Source organism: Phalangium opilio, unplaced genomic scaffold (assembly GCF_054372755.1).
Source record: "Phalangium opilio isolate 3A_F unplaced genomic scaffold, DU_Popi_V2 ptg000046l_1, whole genome shotgun sequence".
In the NCBI taxonomy this organism is placed as follows: Eukaryota; Metazoa; Arthropoda; class Arachnida; order Opiliones; family Phalangiidae; genus Phalangium; species Phalangium opilio.
The window spans coordinates 3,127,039-3,147,192 of NW_028324169.1; the positions used below are offsets into that span (position 1 = coordinate 3,127,039).

Sequence of the window (20,154 nt, forward strand, 5' to 3'; positions counted from 1 at the left end):
AAAAGCTACGAAAACTAGTTCAAGTACCATAACAAAGAGGCTACGACGAGAATCGAACTCATGATCTCCTGTTTACTAGACAGGCGCTTTAACCACTACGCCACGGAGCCCTTGTTGTAAAGCGAGATTAATGCTGAATATTTCAGCAATTCAACTCATTTGAGTTTACCCTATTGTTTGCATATATGCATATCTCAAGCAACCATTATTTCAAGTTTTTCTAAATTTAAAAGCTACGAAAACTAGTTCAAGTATCATAACATAGAGGCTCCGACGAGAATCGAACTCATGATCTCCTGTTTACTAGACAGGCCCATTAACCACTAAGCCACGGAGCCCTTGTTGTGAAGCGAGATTAATGCTGAATATTTCAGCAATTTAACTCATTTGCAGGTTTACCCAATTGTTTTCTTATATGCATATCGCAAGCAACCATTATTTCAAGTTTTTCAAAATTTAATTGCTACGAAAACTAGTTCAAGTATCATATCAACGAGGCTCCGACGAGAATCGAACTCATGATCTCCTGTTTACAAGACAGGCGCTTTAACCACTAAGCCTCGGAGCCCTTGTTGTGAAGCGAGATTAATGCTGAATATTTCAGTAATTTAACTCATTTGAGTTTACCCTATTGTTTGCATATATGCATATCTCTAGCAACCATTATTTTAAGTTTTTCTAAATTTAATAGCTACGAAAACTAGTTCAAGTATCATAACAAAGAGGCTCCGACGAGAATCGAACTCATGATCTCCTGTTTACTAGACAGGCCCTTTATCCAGTAAGCCACGGAGCCCTTGTTGTGAAGCGAGATTAATGCTGAATATTTCAGCAATTTAACTCATTTGCAGGTTTACCCAATTGTTTTCTTATATGCATATCGCAAGCAACCATTATTTCAAGTTTTTCAAAATTTAATTGCTATGAAAACTAGTTCAAGTATCATATCAACGAGGCTCCGACGAGAATCGAACTCATGATCTCCTGTTTACAAGACAGGCGCTTTAACCACTAAGCCACGGAGCCCTTGTTGTGAAGCGAGATTAATGCTGAATATTTCAGTAATTTAACTCATTTGAGTTTACCCTATTGTTTGCATATATGCATATCTCAAGAAACCATTATTTCAAGTTTTTCAAAATTTAATAGCTACGAAAACTAGTTCAAGTATCATATCAACGAGGCTCCGACGAGAATCGAACTCATGATCTCCTGTTTACAAGACAGGCGCTTTAACCACTACGCCACGGAGCCCTTGTTGTAAAGCGAGATTAATGCTGAATATTTCAGCAATTTAACTCATTTGCAGTTTTACCCTATTGTTTTCTTATATGCATATCTCAAGCAACCATTATTTCAAGTTTTTCAAAATTTAATAGCTACGAAAACTAGTTCAAGTATCATAACAACGAGGCTCCGACGAGAATCGAACTCATGATCTCCTGAGAGAGTAAGGACGGCCTTATAAACCCAAAATTTTTACCCCCCTTCCTTCCCCCCTTTCAGGGGGGGTTAAATGTTTTGGGTTTATAAAGCCATCCCTTGGGTGGGGAGGGGGGGTGATTGATGACGTCACGTGATGGTGTTGGGGGGAGGAGAGGGGGGGAATTGATGACGTCACGTGATTGTGCTGGCGGGAAATTTGAATTGTTGAGTCACCTGGTGGTGGTTTTCTTGATGACGTCACGGCTAATTTTTTTATGACGTCACGTGGCTGGTACTTGTAGGGATAGGCTTATGCTATTGTAGGCTTATGCTATTGTAGATCCTGGTTGGTTTATGCTATATAAGATCCTGCAAGATAGGCTTATGCTAGGTTATTCTAGGCTTATTATTATTACGAATCGGGTTTTTAGTCAAAAACATTTAATTAACACAATCAATTCCAATTAATTCGCGAATGTACGCGTCGTTATTTAAGCAAATGTAGAATAAATTATATAATTGTAGCTTACGCGTCAAGTTTTTTTCACGAACCAAGTTACAAAAATCATAGAAAATGCTCGAAAGAACTATACAGGCTGCTAGGAAATTTTTTACACGGTCGTAATCATTGTGAGACATAATACCGCGACTTACATAATATTTTTGATATATATCATTCATGCGTTTTACAATAGCTTCGTACATGCATTTAATAACTTCGGCTTGATCATTTTAAAGCTTGAAGTGATATCTCATAAAGCTAAATTTCTCGTTCAGTTTCCCTGCTTCGGCCTTTGTTAGAGTGAATACGCTACCCTCGTTGAATACTATCTTTCCCTCCATAACGGTTATTTTTATTTTCAAGTTCAAGTAACGATAATTACCCCAGTCGCCAGTTTCCATAGCTGAATAGATATCCGTCCACTCCTCCATAAATTCCTTCAAAACGTCTTCCGAGATTGTAACAATAGTCCCGTCCTTCTTTGTCAAAAGCAGGCTTGGCTCGTACCCATTGTCCCCAAAACACCGCCGAGCATTCAGCCCCAAGTCTAACACGGGCGTTCACGCGGTAATCTAAAACACGACCTCCTACTTTGGTGGACATTCTTACGGCAGGTCTTTACGGTTTAAAAGCTGAGGACTGAATGATCTTTATCGCGAGATTTTCTTGAGAGTGCGGGGTTGATAATTAGCCTGAGGGTATATTGACTGATGCTTTTCTTTATTGTCCTTTATTGGCTACATACACGATGGTTTAGGACCTTAAAAGGGGGCGTAGCTAAACCATTTGTATTGTTATCAATGGAATCTGAGTGATTTATGACTCACACAAACGTGTTAAGACATTCCATCGGCTTTTTTATTTATACGTAACATCGTTCAGACTGGTCTATGGCCATAAAAAGAGACAGAACTTGAACAAAATAATTTATCCCCATCCGTTTTTATTTTTACTATAAAGACGTGTTTTAATGGGTTTAGGGGTATGGTCGAATCAGTTGTATTGTTATGAATGGAATCTATTTTCGGATTTATTGCTTTGTTAGTCGGTGACTCTTCCTACCACGAAACATTTAATTGTTTCCAGGTGTTTGCCCCGAAGGGCTTATCCTGACAAGTCTCAACATGTTATGTCTTTGTTGCGTTACCCGAAATTAAAGTAATATTTTTAAAATACCAAAATGCTAATTCAACCAGAAATACAGTTACGAGGATGAAAGTAACGGCCACTATTTTCCCAGGCTTTGAAAGAGCTTCGCGAATTAACGTCTGCTTAGTAACAGCATCCATTTTAATCTAACCTTTCATCCCCTTATTTGGGGTATAAATAGCGTCTGATTTGGTACGGACCTCATTAGATTGTTAGACACCGCCGGGATAAGATGAATCGAGAAATTACCCGTCTAGAAACGTTTGGTGCATTTGCGAGTACGTTTGTAAAACCGTCAGAACTAGCCCGTCATGGGTTTTACTATTTGAGTTCGGGGACGGACGCTGTTAAATGCCATTTTTGTGACTTAACGCTACGAGGATGGGAACCTAACGACAATGTTTTCGAAGAGCATCAGAAATTCAAGGCAGACTGTCCATTACTTCAAGGATTACCAACAAATAACATGCCTATATTCATCCAAAACCCATTGACTAAAGACATGCCACCAAACAGAAAGTACAGAGATGTCCCTCAAGAAGAGTGGGAGAAAGAAAAAGTCATTCCGCCAACCCAATCCATACCAACAACACTTACTCCGAATGACGATATTGTACTAAGAATTAAACGCGTTAATCTCGAGAAAGCTATAATTGAAATGTTTATTCAAGAACTTTTGCGACATGAAAGTTAGATCCTATTATTGTAATATATATTCCATACCTTATTAAGTTTCTAAATTATAAAAGAACCAATAAAAAAACTTGAAATGTAACTCGAAATAAATATAATTTTTTCCTTAATTTGTTCTTTGTATTGCTATTATACCTACTATAGTCTTGATAAAACCTCGTTGAAATAAATTCTAACTAAATTTATCAAAATCATTCCTATTTTCAATTTGGTCTTTGACAGTTCCCCAAAATGATTTATGGCTTTAGGGAGGGGTGAATGACCTCGGGTCCCTGAGATGCATGGGAATTTATTTTTCTTTAATTGGGCCACCCCACAGGTTGGTTTATGACCTTGAAAAGGGGGCGGAACAAAAGCATCTATTCCCTTTGTCTTTTTGGGTCATTCCAAGACTTCTATGGGCATAAAAGAGGGCTGAACGTGAACAAAAGAATTTATTTTGTCAATTTTTAATTGGACCCCACACCAGATGGTTTAGGGCCTTAAAAGGGGGCGTGGTCGAACCAGTTGTATTGTTATCTATGGAATTTATATTTAGAGTGTTTTATGACTAGCCCAAACGTGTTAAGACATGTTTATGACATTGTGGGGATCAATTTTTCTAATTGTATCACGAAAGTATAAAAGGGCGGATCACTCTAGGCTACTCATCAGTTTACTTTTGACCGCTGTTGATGCAAGCCAAGAAATCTTCTGCTCCCAAACAAAACTTGTGAGTTATTCCGTGCCCATATCTTAGTGCTTTAGTATTTTTAACTTAGTTTTTATACGTGTTTTAGTATTTTAACTTAGTTTTCACAAGTGTTTTCAATTTAACTTAGATTTTTTACAAGTTTTTTAGTATTTTTTATTAGTATTTTCAATTTTTTATAAGTACTTTCAGTTTTTTATAAGTACTTTCAGTTTTTTATAAGTACTTTCAGTTTTTTATAAGTACTTTCAGTTTTTTATAAGTACTTTAAATTTTTTATAAGTACTTTCAATTTTTTATAAATAACTTCAATTTTTTATAAGTACTTTCAATTTTTTATAAGTACTTTCAATTTTTTATAAATAACTTCAATTTTTTATGAGTACTTTCGTTTTAACTTAGTATTTGACTTTTATAAGTACATTTTTGTTTTAGTATTTTAGTATATTTTTGTGTTTTAGTATTATTATTTAGGCCTATTCAGTTTTATTATTAGTATTTTGTGGTATTTGTATTTTTAAGTTATCGCAATGGCCAACTCTAATGTAGTAATTGAACTCCCTATTGAAGTTGATAGTTTTTTAGTCGACTTTCCAGACTCGTTAGAAATAGCATTTTTAAATGCCGATGACACGTTCTTGGCAAACTATGCGACCCCTCGGTCTATGTTTAACATTACCCCGCAGTCTAGGGCTAACAATAGCTCTCCGTCTCCCACCCTGTCTATGGCAAACAATAGCCCTCTACCTCCTTTATCGCCTCTGGAAGAGGCGTTTCAAAACGACGATGTTTCCTTTTTAGATGGTTATACTACACCCCCCATATCTCCATCTCAGAATGAGTCAATGGATTTGGGGGAAGGACAGTTAGGGGGTGGGGCTCTTACTCCTCCACCTCCACCCCCATCTCCGCTAGTTGCACCACCAGGTGTAAACGTACTTTCTAGCGGGGTAGTGTCCTTCCCCAATTTTAATCTTGATGGATGGGAAATGGAAGTACAATTTGACAATAACATCGTCGAATCTGTAAGCGACTTTCTAGAATACGTTTTGGACGACTGTTTACCCGATGACATGATTGCAATTTCAATGACAAGCATTAGTAATCCAGGCATTCGAACCGCGGACTTTAGCTTTAGAAGAAGAGACCAAATAGATATTGGATTTATATTAGAAGTAGTAGCGGATAAGGCTTATAATTCCGAAGGAGGATCAAAGTTTTTTCTCGGTCCTATTGGAATAACCATACAGCGTGTGAGGTTGCCCCAAGGCGCTCGCCGAGGAAAGGCCATTGGTACCTGAAGCTTCGAGACTTTTGCCAGGGAGAAGAAATGCATTATACAAATCAAAAATAACGATTGGCTCTGTCTCCCACGTGCTCTAATTTTGGCTAAAATACATAGGGATCATACAATGCATCCCCTTGACAAAAGCCTCGAGGCAGATTTCAAAACCCTATGCCGTTCCGATATTAGGAAAAACGCCGGGGAGAGGCTTAGGAAGATGGCGGAGGAATTAGCCGTGGCGGCGGAAATACCATTGGACGAATGCGCGGGGGCGGGTGCTCTACCTAGATTTCAATCGTACTTGGCTGATTACCAGGTCATAGTATTTACAGTTAGAGCAAACGTTCCCCACCGTATTTTCGGGAAGCAGATTTCATTGTCGGTGCCGATGGTAATCCAAAGCCACGGCTGTACCTTTTTAATTATCAAAATCATTTTGACGTTATAACCAAACCTAAGCCTCTCTTCCATTTTGATTTTTTCTGCGAGAGGTGCCTTGTGGGGTATAACAACTTAGACTTTAACCACGCTTGCAATAAGTATTGTTATTCCTGTCAAAGGGCCGAAGATTGCGAGGGGGTAGAAATTAGATGCGGGACCTGTCATCGCGACTTTAGGGGGCAAGAATGCTTTGACGCCCATAAGGCTAGTGGAAGCAAAACCTTATCCGTTTGCCAAAGGGTTTTTAATTGCCCCCGTAGCGCAAAAACAATAGATATGGGAAAACGCAAGTCACCTCACAACTGCGGGGAAGTCTATTGCGTCATCTGTAATAAATTCAACCCACACCCCCACTATTGTTTCATGCAGGTTACCGACTCTAAAGCCCACCCCGCGGCTAAAAAAGCTAAGACCCATCCTTCGGTTACTATCTTTTATGATCTCGAATGTGTTCAAAATACCCCAGACCCTTCAAACCCTAAGGCTTTCCTACACACTCCTATCTTATGTATTTCTCAAAAAATCTGTGATCAATGCATTCTCGAGAAATCTGATCAATTTACTTGCGCCACCTGCGGCCCTCGAGAGCGGGTGTTTCTCGGGAGTGATCCTGTTCTGGATTTTTTAAATTATCTTCAACAATTCCACAATTCTCGCAAAATAACGGTTATCGCCCATAATGCAAAGGGATATGATTTACAATTTCTGTACAAAGCCATGTTAGCCATCAAAGCGTAGCGCCCTCAAGTGATAATGACGGGAACGAAGATTATGCAAATTCGATATGAGAATTTGACATTTATAGATAGTTTAAATTTCATCCCATCCCCCTTATCTAGCTTTGTATCCACTTTCGGCTTAGACCCTAATTTAAATAAGGGACATTTCCCGCACTTGCTCTTCAACTTTGTTCCCGAACACGTGTTTGATCCAAAAGATCCTACGAGTACAAATTATGTCTTGAGGGCAAGCATGCCTCTTTTAGAATCTTACGCGCCAGACAGGTTAACCGAAAAACAACGTTCGGTTTTAATTTCATGGTACAACGAGCAAGTTGAAGCCAAAAAAGGTTTCAACTATGTTGAAGAGTTGATACATTATTGCCGTTTGGACGTTTGGATTTTAAGAGAGGGGTGCTTAAAGTACAGGGAAATTTTTGAGAAGATTGCGGACGTTAACCCTTTTAACACTGCCGTGACAATTGCCGGGCTTTGCAACGCCGTTTTCAGGAAGGACCACCTAGCGCCAAATTCAATTGGAATTGTTCCACCTCACGGCTATAGAATAAAAGACCCTCAATCTAAAGTAGCCATCGAGTGGCTGAGGTGGGAAGCCCATAAGCGCGGGGTCATAATTAAGTCGGCTTTTAACGGTTTCGAACCTAAAATTTTGAACATTAAAGTCGACGGGCTTCTAGTAGACGATCTTAGCGCAGATCAAAAGGTCGTCTACCAATTCCAAGGTTGTTTTTGGCACGGGTGTAGAGCCTGTTTCCCGGTAAACAGAGACCTGGTTTTGCACGGTGACGTCACCCAAACTTTACACTCCCGCTATACTGATACTTTGAACTGTAATAAGAGGCTTAGGGAGCTGGGGTATAAGGTAATCGAAATGTGGGAATGCGAATTCCACAAATTGAGGGAGCAAAAGCCCGAAATTAACACCTTTCTATCTTCCATCCATGTCCAAATCGATGCGTGGGAACCACTTAATCTCCGTAACGCATTTTTCGGGGGACGTACTTCCGCTCTTTGTCTTCATCACGAGGTTAAGCCGGGAGAGGAGATTCGATATGTCGACGTCACTAGTCTATATCCATGGTGTAACCTCAGATTAATAACCCCTGGATATGAAAGGCAAGCAAAACCGGGCGTTTTCAAATAGTATCGCCATGTGGAGCCCTCAGACGGCAAAACGTAGAACTTTGTCACCCCATGCAGACGTCGCAGTTTGAATTGTACGGTTGTACCGGCAAGTGAACGTAAACGTTTTTTTTGTGTCTTCGAAGACCATTATCGCTTTTCTGTCATCCGATTTATCAAATTTATAGTTTAATCTAATTTTTACATTAAAAAACCAAAAACCTACCTAATTTAGTGACCAAAACCTCCGGACCGGGATAAGAAGAGAAAAAGAAACGGGAACCGCCGATAAAAAGTAGCCGAGGCTTAAAAAAGCATGGAGTAGCAAACGCGATCACGCGCTTACTGAGTCTGTTTGGGATAACTTTTTTCCAACTTTTGACTATAGGGGCGCTAGAGATGCCGATGCCCTATTCAAGTATGCCTCCCTATTTCCTTTCATATCCAGGAGGTTATTAATCTGAGGTGTAACAAATACGGTAAACTACCTTACGGCCACCCTACGATCTTGACAGACAACTTCCCACCCATTAACGAGATTGAAGGTTTTATTAAACTGGATATCCTGCCCCCTCGTAACCTCTTCCACCCCGTTTTACCCCAAAAGATCGGGGGGAAATTGTGCTTTGCCCTGTGTCAGCTGTGCGCTGAAAACAAATATCAAGGGGATTGCACACATTCCGACGAGGAAAGAGTTGTTAGGGGGACGTTTGTGGTGGACGAAGTCCATTTAGCGGTTAGAAAGGGTTACGTGGTTGTTAAAATCCACGAAGCCTGGTCGTACAAAATATCTCAGTACGACCCCTTAACTAAATCAGGCGGGCTTTTTAACAATTACGTCAACGGCTTTCTGAAGCTAAAACAGGAAAGTAGCGGCTGGCCTTCTGACGTAGTAACCCAAGCGCAGAAAGATCAATACGTGGCCGAGTACTACGAAAAGGAAGGGGTAAAACTTGATCCTAGCTGTATCGAGAAGAACGCTGGCAAGCGTACCATCGCCAAACTGTGTTTGAATTCGTTTTGGGGCAAATTTGGTGAGAGGACTCGGCTTGACAAGGTTGAAGTGTTCGATGATCCACAGAAGTTCTTTAACTTGTTCTATGACCCAGCAATTGAGGTCAAGACGTTGATACCAGTTAGCGACGATATTTGCGTTGCTAAGTGGTGTTATATCAACGAGATTGACCCAATTAATAAAAATGTCAGTGTTCCGATCGCGGCGTACACCACTGCCATGGCTCGGATTAAGCTTTATTCCTACTTAGAACGTTTGGGAGAGTCTGTTTTATATACAGACACTGATTCGATACTGTACGTTTACACACCATCGGGCGTCGAAATTGAAACTGGGAATTTCCTAGGTGAAATGACCAATGAGCTTGAAAAGTACGGACCCCAGGCCTACATCGAAGAATATGCGAGTGGTGGATGTAAGAACTACGCATACCGAGTTGTGAACCCTGTTACTGGATCGACAGCCGTCGAGATGAAGGTTAAGGGGTTTCGACTTAATGGGGCTTATAGGCATTTACGAACCGCCGGCGGAACCAATCCAAGTACCAATCCCCAAGTAAATACGCCGAAAGGCTTATCACACTGTTATAAGTGTCGACCAGTCTAAGGTTTATAGAACTGTGGTGGATAAGGTTAGGTTAATTGAAGATTTCCGCACACTACCTTACGGTTACCGAGTTTGAGCACATTCGACAGTATCTATTTCTGTGAGGGGTCCCTTCTTTTTATTTATTTATCTAGTCAGTCCCGGTGATATTTATTTATGTATTTATTTATCTAGTCAGCATGTATTTAGTCATTATAAAAAGTCTTGTCATATTGTTTTTGATCAATATTATCAATTAGTCATTTTCGTCTCGGTGAAATGTCCTGTGATTAACTAATTTTTTCGTCAATGCTTCCTTAAATATCCCATGTATTTTCGAAATTGCAGTTGTTCATTTTCGTGGCGATCTCTTCTATATATATATACAAACACTTTACAATCTTTATCTCATTCGTTCGTTGAAAGTCAAAGGGTAAGGTCATGTATCCTTTCTACCATCCTTTTAACATGGTGATAGCAGGCCCGTCTCAAAGCGGGAAAACTCAATTAGTTTTAAAAATATAAGCGAAATACATTGGTTCTACAATGAATGGCAACCTTTTTTCGAAAGTTTGAGAAAATTTGTCGTTTTCAAACACGGTATGCCAGATTTATCAGAATATACAGGCGGTAAGCCTTGCCTTTAATCATCGATGACTTGATGACCGAGAACAAAGGAGAAGTTGGGTCTCTTTTTACCAAGGGAACGCATCATCGCAACTTGAGCGTGATTTATATCGTCCAAAACGTATTCCATCGATCCAAAGACTCTAGAGATGTTTCTTTGAACGCTCATTATCTTATTCTTATGAAATCTCCTAGAGACAAATTGCAAAGTTCAATAATAGCTAGACAAATGTTTGCCGATAAATGGCGTTTCGCTGTCGACGCCTACCGTGACTCTACTAGTTTACCTTTCGGATATTTATTATTCGATCTACACCAAAGATGCCCCGAGAATCATAGACTTAGGACAGGAATATTTCCCAACAACCCTTGCGAAGTTTACATCCCCAAATAATTATAATAGTAGATGGGTGTTTAGCCATCTATTCATTTAGTCACTATGCCGTTCGGTCACAAACAAATTTGCTCTCCGTTATTGCCAAATCCCCTCGAAAACAACGTAGAATCATTTTACGTAACGCCAAGAAGCCCTTAATTGACGCAATCGCAGAGTGTGTTGAAAATACTTTACACGGTAACGTTAAATTAAATAAAAGTCAATAAGCTAGATTAGCTAGGCATTCCGCAAAACTTAGAAAAATTGCTAATAAGAGAATATCTTGGAAAACAAAACGTGATATATTAGTTCAGGAAGGTGGTAGTTTCTTTTCTTTCCTTCTCCCTCTCGTTTCCTCTATCATCGGCGCCATAACAGTAGGTAGTCAGTAAAAATGCAGTACGCTCAGAAAATGGTCCTTGTCCCTAGCTCTACCTTTAAAAGCGACCCGTTCCCACACCCCCAACAACAAGTAGTTTCGGAATTGGACAATGAAATGAATGTTATTTTAGCTCGTAAAAATTTAGACGAAGCTTCAAAATGGCGCTTATACGAACAGACTGTACAGAGATATAATAATTTACATAATATCGCTAGGCAACCTATACCCACGGTCCCCCAACCAACATCCAACTATTTTAACTTGGCTTGGTTAGACGATATCCCCCTTAAATATATAGGGCATGTACATAGTATCGTTGATCAGATTTCAACTAACCCTGAAAAGCTTAGGTGGACAGATAGTGGGGAAGTTATAGTTAATGATTCATTAATACCCGGCTCGAATATTAGAGATATTGCTTTAGAATTTGTCAAGCCTTCCTCTAACAAAGACCCAAAACCTAGAGGTTTTTACACATTTTCAAACCTACTTTCTAGTTTTTCCCCTCTAGCCTCGTATACAATACCCCAACAAATTAAAATCAAAAGAACTAGAGCTCCCAAAGTTAGTGTCAAGGTAGCAGCTAAAAAACTTAAATCTGAGAATAGTCCTGAGGAAGCAGCTAAAAAACTTAAATCTGAGAATAGTCTGAAGACAGCAGCCAAAAAACTTAAAACTGAGTCTCCGAAATGGGCAGCGTACGTAAAATCTACAAAATTTTAGAAGGTATCTACTTTAACCCTTCCCACCCCGCCAGTTTCGGGGGTGCTGAAAAATTATATTTAGCAGTGAAATTAAAGGGTATTAGTAAGAAACAAGTACTAGATTGGTTAAAGGGAAAAGACGCGTACACTCTACATAAGAGAGTTTATAGAAAGTTTAAAAGAAACAAGGTGGTTGTAACTAACATAGGAGATCAATATCAGGCGGATTTGAACGATATGCGTTCTTTGAGTCAGTATAACGACGGGTACAAATACATATTAACCGTAATAGATTGCTTTAGCAGAAGAGCTTGGGCCGTACCTTTAAAATCAAAAAGCGGTGTTGAAACGGTTGAGGCTTTTAAGTCTGTCTTTAGAGAGAGGGTTCCTAGGAAACTTCAAACGGATAAGGGTACTGAATTTAGAAATTCCCAATTACAAGGATACTTGAAAGAGAAAGGGGTTATATTTTTTACAACTGAGAATGACGATATAAAAGCGTGTATGGTGGAAAGATTAAATCAAACTTTAAAGTCACGCATGTACAGGTATTTTACAGAAAAGAATACCAATAGATATATAGATGTTCTAGATGACCTGGTTAAGGCTTACAATAACTCGGTGCATTCCGCGATAAAAATGACTCCTTTGGAAGTTACTGGTACCAATGTCCTTCAGGTTTTTAAAAATGTTTACGGAAAGTACTTTAGCGAAAAGAAAGTTTACGGGAAAAAATTAAAGGTGGGCGAATACGTCCGAGTAAGTAGAAATAAGATGATTTTTGAAAAAGGGTACGAGCGAACTTTCACAATAGAAGTTTTTAAAATAGTGGGAAAAATAGCGAGACGCCCTCCGGTATTCAAACTAGAAGATTTAAACGGTGAACCAATAAAGGGGGTGTTTTACGGGATGGAACTTCAGTCGGTAGCTAGACCCGAGACGTACAAGATCGAGAAAGTAATTCGTAAGCGCAGTAGGAGCGGACAAAAGGAGCTCTTTGTAAAGTGGTTAGGCTATCCCCCTTCTATGAATTGTTGGATTCCGGCTAAAGATGCAGTCGCCCTTTTACCTAACACTCCCGAGCAACGCTAGCATGAAAATTTATGACAACAACAAGACGTCTTCGTACACTACCAAGTTGCCCCAGGCTATAGAGCTGATCGGGGATGACTGGGAGGTTGCTCTAGTAGAAGTTTTGTACCCAATGTCCTTTTTTAACATACCCAGTGAGGAAGGCCACGTGCAGGTGGTCTCGCATGAAAATAAAAAAGGTCGGGACGGAAAATCACAGCCTATTGTTAAAGCCGAGGCCTTTATAGTTCCCGGGGGTTATTACAAAACATTAGAAGCCCTTCTTAAACAGATAGCTTCCAGGTTAAACGGCTTTCAATACGGTTCAAAGTTTAAATTTGATTCGGATCCCCTCTCTGATTACAATTCTTTAACTATTCAACCTAACGCTATTTTGGCTCTTTCTCCCACTTTGAAAAGGATATTAGGATTTAAAACCCCAAAAGGCCCTTCAGATAAAACCAGCCAATCGTATAGAAGTTCTGTTCCCGCTAATTTAAATTATTATGTTCCCGACCAATTGTTTATTTATTCCGATATAGTAGCTAATGAATTTATAGGCGATACGGTAGCCCCGCTACTTCGTATAGTAGGCGTAGACAGCGAAAAACCTCACGGTTCGACTATAACTAAATCATTTAACTCTCCTCATTACGTTAAAGTTGCTAAACATTAATTTGATACTATAGACATTGATATAAGGAATAGTTTAGGCCACGCCGCGTCATTCGAGTTTGGAACGTCGACCTGTAAACTACACTTTAGACCATGCCAAAACCCCAAACATTAGAGTCTCGTTGCGAGTATAGGAGGTATTATTTAGATCAGGTAGGGGGTGGAGGGGTGTCAAAAGTATTTGTCGGGACCCCCCACCAAAAAGGTCACGGGATAGGGAGCGCCCTGAAAGGGTTATTTAGATGGGCACGCCCCTTATTAATTAGAGGTGCAAAGTATTAGGCACCTAGAGCCATTAGTACGGGACAAAAGATTCTTGGTGACGTAATGCAAGGTCAGAATGTGAAAAGTGCCGCGAAAAAGAGATTGCAGGAAACTTATGAGAACATGACTGCTGCACAGCAAGGTTCAGGATTAAAGATAAAGCGACGCAAAGTTAAACGCCTGTCAGTTTAGCTCCTGAAAAAATCATGTTTTCTCTCCAAGGTCTTAAGAGTGAATTGGACATTTTTGCCCCTGTGCCTATTCAAACTAGTGTCGAACATGCTCAAGGTGCATGCAACCCTTGGCGGCCATTGGTGATAGCTCTACCCTCGAATACCTCATCTCGGGCAATGGAGATAGCTACATCGATGTAGCCCACACCATGCATTACAACAAAGTCAAAATCACCAACGGAGATGGAAGTGATCTTCCGGATGCCGCCGTGGTAGGTTTCGTGAACAACGCTGGCCATGCATTGTGGAGAACTTGCGATGTTTTCTTGAACAATACCCGAGTTTCTTCAGCCGCTCAAAACTACGCCTTCACCTCTTTTATCGAAACTGTCTCAAATTACGGACCCGCGGCCAAAAAATCTCACCTCATGATGGCCGGATGGGAAAAGGACGAAGCCGGAAAGTTTGACGACTTTTCAATTAAAGGTTTCGTCGCCCGAATGGCTAAAACTGCTAAATCGGCCGTGATTGAATTTTTTACACCCGTGTTTAGTGACGTGTTTAATATTCCCGAATATCTCTTAAACGGGGTGGACCTTAAAGTCGTGTTTACTCGCAACAAGAACGAGTTTGCCTTAGTGTGTGAAGAAACAGCCACTCTCAAAAACTGTAAAGTCAAGATACTAGACGCTGCACTCGCGGTACGTAAAGTTAAACTCAGTCCTAAAATATTGTTAGCGCATGAAGCAGCGCTTAACAACGGTACTGCCAAATATAATTTTACGCGCACCGAACTTAAAACTAAAACTATCTCTACCGGAAGAAGCACCGAGAGCTTTAACAATATATATCTAGGCCCTCAGCCAAATCGCGTCATTATTAAAATAGTCTCCAACGCGGCGTTCAAGGGGAGTTACGTTCTGAATCCCTTTAACTTTAAAACTTGGGATTTAAATTTTTTGTCATGTATCTCGATAACGAACAAATACCTTCGAAACCGTTGACTCCTGATTTCGATAAAAACTTGTATATACAAGCTTATCAAACATTGTTCGCGGGCACGGGTATTCATTATAAAGACGACGGTAACGATATTACTCCCAACGAGTTTGCCAACGGGTTAACCCTCTACGCTTTTGATCTGACACCGGACCTATCTGCTAGCGAAACAAACCACTGGAACCCCGTTAAGCAAGGACAATTAAGATTGGACATGGGATTCGCTAAACCTTTGTCGGAAGCCGCAGTCTGCATTGTATACGCCGAATTTCAAAGCATGATTCAAATCGATAAAAATAGAAACGTAATTGTAGATTATTAAAATGTCAGCAACCACCACGGTAGACTTGATTCTCGCTTTATCAGATACGCCCAACTTTTTGGGTGTTTTCGCATCAAATAGGTTACCTAAGGTTACCAGATATCCCGCATCGTTAATTATAAATTTAGATCAGCACTATGAAAAGGGGTCTCACTGGGTATCGGCCTTCATAGCTGGAGCTCGTGTAGGGTATTATTTCGATAGCTACGGTTTGCCACCATTTCTGCCTAGTATAAGAAGATTTTTATCTTATACTGCAGAAAATGGACTTTTGGTAAACGACAACTTCAGAGGTTAGAAAGTAGCGTATGCGGGCAGTATAGCGCCCTCTATCTTATTCATAGAAGTAAGAAGAAAAGTACGAAAGCTTTTCTAAAAGCTTTTACCGCAAATCGAAAAATTAACGATATGAAAATTGCTAAACAATTTCAAAATCATATACGGCGACTAAAAAAGTGTAAAAGGAGCTTATTAACAAACCGTGTGGTTGCCTGGTGGTAATGCGTCCAGCTCTGTGTTGTTTCAACAATATTTGAGTTTCCATTCCAGGGTTCGACTTCCTACCAACGGCGCTTTATTAGTCCGGTATAGAAAAAAAAAAACATCTTCAGATACTGCTTGAATCAAGTTTAAGGAGGATTTTTTTAAATATTTAACTAATTTATTATTAATTTAACTTAATTATGTATTTTATTATCACGCTAATTAAATGTTTTTTGATTTAAAATCCGATTGTTTTACAACTAGCATAAGCCTAGAATAACCTAGCATAAGCCTATCTTTCAAGATCTACCATAGCATAAGCCTACCAGGAACTACAATAGCATAAGCCTATCCCTACAAGTACCAGCCACGTGACTTCATCAAAAATTACCCGTGACGTCATCAGGAAAACCACCGCCAGGTGGCTCAACAATTCAAATTTCCCGCCAACACCATCACGTGACGTCATCAATTCCCCCTCTCCTCCCACCCAACACCATCACGTGACGTCATCAATCAAAAGAGATGGCTTTATAAACCCAAAACATTTTACCCCCCCTGAAAGGGGGAAGGAAGGGGGGTAAAATTTTTGGGTTTATAACGCCGTCCTTACTCTCTCTCCTATTTACAAGACAGGCGCTTTAACCACTAAGCCACGGAGCCCTTGTTGTCAAGCGAGATTAATGCTGAAGATTTCAGTAATTTCTCATTTGAGTTTACCCTGTTGTTTCCATATATGCAAATCTCAAGCAATCGTTATTTCAAGTTTTTCAAAATTTAATAGCTACGAAAACTAGTTCAAGTATCATAACAAAGAGGGTCCGACGAGAATCGAACTCATGATCTCCTGTTTACTAGACAGGCGCTTTAACCACTAAGCCACGGAGCCCTTGTTGTGAACCGAGATTAATGCTGAATATTTCAGCAATTTAACTCATTTGCAGTTTAAGCCTATTGTTTGCATATATGCATATCTCAAGCAGCTATTATTTCTAGTTTTTCAAAATTAAATAGCTAAGAAAACTTGTTCAAGTATCTTAACAACGAGGCCTTGACGAGAATCGAACTCACGATCTCCTGTTTACAAATAGGCGCTTTAACCACCAAGCCACGGAGCCCTTGTTGTGAACCGAGATTAATGCTGAATATTTCAGCAATTTAACTCATTTGCAGTTTTACCCTATTGTTTGCACATATGCATATCTCAATCAACCATTATTTCAAGTTTTTCAAAATTTAATAGCTACGAAAACAAGTTCAAGTATCATAACAACGAGGCCCCGACGGGAATCGAACTCATGATCTCCTGTTTACAAGACAGGCGCTTTAACCACTAAGCCACGGAGCCCATGTTACGTATTGAGATTAATGCTGAATATTTCAGTTATTTAACTCATTTGCAGTTTTACCCTATTCTTTGCATATATACGCATATCCCAAGCAACCATTATTTCAAGTTTTTCAAAATTTAATAGCTACGAAAACTAGTTCAAGTATCATAACACCGAGGCTCCGACGAGAATCGAACTCATGATCTCCTGTTTACAAGAAAGGCGCTTTATCCACTAAGCCACGGAGCCCTTGTTGTGAAGCGAGAAATGCTGAATATTTCAGCAATTTAACTCATTTGCAGTTTTCCCCTATTGTTTGGATATATATTCATATCTCAGGCAACCATTATTTCAAGTTTTTCAAAATTTAATAGCTACGAAAACTAGTTCAAGTATCATAACAACGAGGCTCCGACGAGAATCGAACTCATGATCTACTGTTTACAAGACAGGCGCTTTAAAAACTACGCCACGGAGCCCTTTTTGTAAAGCGAGATTAATGCTGAATATTTCAGTAATTTAACTCATTGGAGTTTACCCTATTGTTTGCATATATGCATATCTCAAGCAACCATTATTTCAAGTTTTTCAAAATTTAATAGCTACGAAAACTAGTTCAAGTATCATAACAACGAGTCTCCGACGAGAATCGAACTCATGATCTCTAGTTTACTAGACAGGCTCTTTAACCACTACGCCACGGAGCCCTTGTTGTGAAGCGAGATTAATGCTGAATATTTCAGTAATTTTACTCATTTGAGTTTACCCTATTGTTTGCATATATGCATATCTCAAGCAACCATTATTTCTAGTTTTCCAAAGTTTTATAGCTACGAAAACTAGTTCAAGTATCATAACAAAGAGGCTCCGACGAGAATCGAACTCATGATCTTCTGTTTACTTGACAGGCGCTTTAACCACTAAGCCACGGAGCCCTTGTTGTAAAGCGAGATTAATGCTGAATATTTCAGCAATTTAACTCATTTGCAGTTTTACCCTATTGTTTGCATATATGCATATCTCAAGCAACCATTATTTCAAGTTTTTCAAAATTTAATAGCTACGAAAACTAGTTCAAGTATCATAACAACGAGGCTCCGACGAGAATCGAACTCATGATCTCCTGTTTACAAGAAAGGCGCTTTATCCACTAAGCCACGGAGCCCTTGTTGTGAAGCGAGATTAATGCTGAATATTTCAGCAATTTAACTCATTTGCAGTTTTACCCTATTGTTTGCATATATGCATATCTCAAGCAACCATTATTTCAAGTTTTTCAAAATTTAATAGCTACGAAAACAAGTTCAAGTATCATAACAACGAGGCGCCGACGAGAATCGGACTCATGATTTCCTGTTTACAAGACAGGCGCTTTAACCACTAAGCCACGGAGCCCATGTTGCGTAATGAGATTAATGCTGAATATTTCAGTTATTTAACTCATTTGCAGTTTTACCCTATTGTTTGCATATATGCATATCTCAAGCAACCATTATTTCAAGTTTTTCAAAATTTAATAGCTACGAAAACTAGTTCAAGTTTCATATCAACGAGGCTCCGACGAGAATCGAACTCATGATCTCCTGTTTACTAGACAGGCGCTTTAACCACTAAGCCACGGAGCCCTTGTTGTAAAGCGAGATTAATGCTGAATATTTCAGCAATTTAACTCATTTGCAGTTTTACCCTTTTGTTTGCATATATGCATATCTCAAGCAACCATTATTTCAAGTTTTTCAAAATTTAATAGCTACGAAAACTAGCTCAAGTACCATATCAACGAGGCCTTGACGAGAATCGAACTCACGATCTCCTGTTTACAAAACAGGCGCTTTAACCACCAAGCCACGGAGCCCATGTTACGTAGTGAGATTGATGCTGAATATTTCAGTAATTTTACAAAATCAACTCGTTTGTACTTTACCCTATTATTTGCATATATGCACATCTCAAGTAACTATTATTTTTAATTTTCAAAATTTAATAGCAACGAAAGCTAGTTCAAGTATCATAACAACGGCGCTCCGACGAGAATCGAACTCATGATCTCCTGTTTACAAGACAGGCGCTTTAACCACTAAGCCACGGAGCCCTTGTTGTGAAGCGAGATTAATGCTGAATATTTCAGCAATTTAACTCATTTGCAGTTTTACCCTATTGTTTGCATATATGCATATCTCAAGCAACCATTATTTCAAGTTTTTCAAAATTTAATAGCTACGAAAACAAGTTCAAGTATCATAACAACGAGGCGCCGACGAGAATCGGACTCATGATTTCCTGTTTACAAGACAGGCGCTTTAACCACTAAGCCACGGAGCCCATGTTGCGTAATGAGATTAATGCTGAATATTTCAGTTATTTAACTCATTTGCAGTTTTACCCTATTGTTTGCATATATGCATATCTCAAGCAACCATTATTTCAAGTTTTTCAAAATTTAATAGCTACGAAAACTAGTTCAAGTTTCATATCAACGAGGCTCCGACGAGAATCGAACTCATGATCTCCTGTTTACTAGACAGGCGCTTTAACCACTAAGCCACGGAGCCCTTGTTGTAAAGCGAGATTAATGCTGAATATTTCAGCAATTTAACTCATTTGCAGTTTTACCCTTTTGTTTGCATATATGCATATCTCAAGCAACCGTTATTTCAAGTTTTTCAAAATTTAATAGCTACGAAAACTAGCTCAAGTACCATATCAACGAGGCCTTGACGAGAATCGAACTCACGATCTCCTGTTTACAAAACAGCCGCTTTAACCACCAAGCCACGGAGCCCATGTTACGTAGTGAGATTGATGCTGAATATTTCAGTAATTTTACAAAATCAACTCGTTTGTAGTTTTACCCTATTATTTGCATATATGCACATCTCAAGTAACTATTATTTTTAATTTTCAAAATTTAATAGCAACGAAAGCTAGTTCAAGTATCATAACAACGGCGCTCCGACGAGAATCGAACTCATGATCTCCTGTTTCCAAGACAGGCGCTTTAACCACTAAGCCAAGGTGCCCATGTTACGTGGTGAGATTAATGCTGAATATTTCAGTAATTTAACTCATTTGCAGTTTTTACCTCTCCGAGTGACGTAT

At 39.4% G+C, this 20,154-nt stretch overlaps 9 non-coding genes across 9 annotated transcripts; all 9 read right to left on the bottom strand.

Moving 5' to 3' along the window:
• Nucleotides 1-495: 495 nt before the first annotated feature.
• On the bottom strand, nt 496-568 carry TRNAT-UGU (transfer RNA threonine (anticodon UGU)). The gene has a single exon. It is a non-coding gene; the product is annotated as a tRNA-Thr (tRNA).
• A 385-nt stretch (nt 569-953) lies between these two features.
• Nucleotides 954-1,026, bottom strand: TRNAT-UGU (transfer RNA threonine (anticodon UGU)). The gene has a single exon. It is a non-coding gene; the product is annotated as a tRNA-Thr (tRNA).
• A 155-nt stretch (nt 1,027-1,181) lies between these two features.
• Nucleotides 1,182-1,254, bottom strand: TRNAT-UGU (transfer RNA threonine (anticodon UGU)). Its single transcript has one exon. It is a non-coding gene; the product is annotated as a tRNA-Thr (tRNA).
• Nucleotides 1,255-16,999: 15,745 nt separating this feature from the next.
• Nucleotides 17,000-17,072, bottom strand: TRNAT-UGU (transfer RNA threonine (anticodon UGU)). The gene has a single exon. It is a non-coding gene; the product is annotated as a tRNA-Thr (tRNA).
• A 159-nt stretch (nt 17,073-17,231) lies between these two features.
• Nucleotides 17,232-17,304, bottom strand: TRNAT-UGU (transfer RNA threonine (anticodon UGU)). Its single transcript has one exon. It is a non-coding gene; the product is annotated as a tRNA-Thr (tRNA).
• An 843-nt stretch (nt 17,305-18,147) lies between these two features.
• Nucleotides 18,148-18,220, bottom strand: TRNAT-UGU (transfer RNA threonine (anticodon UGU)). Its single transcript has one exon. It is a non-coding gene; the product is annotated as a tRNA-Thr (tRNA).
• Nucleotides 18,221-18,607: 387 nt separating this feature from the next.
• TRNAT-AGU (transfer RNA threonine (anticodon AGU)) lies at nt 18,608-18,680 on the bottom strand. The gene has a single exon. It is a non-coding gene; the product is annotated as a tRNA-Thr (tRNA).
• A 392-nt stretch (nt 18,681-19,072) lies between these two features.
• Nucleotides 19,073-19,147, bottom strand: TRNAT-UGU (transfer RNA threonine (anticodon UGU)). Its single transcript has one exon. It is a non-coding gene; the product is annotated as a tRNA-Thr (tRNA).
• Nucleotides 19,148-19,534: 387 nt separating this feature from the next.
• Nucleotides 19,535-19,607, bottom strand: TRNAT-AGU (transfer RNA threonine (anticodon AGU)). Its single transcript has one exon. It is a non-coding gene; the product is annotated as a tRNA-Thr (tRNA).
• Nucleotides 19,608-20,154: the final 547 nt, after the last annotated feature.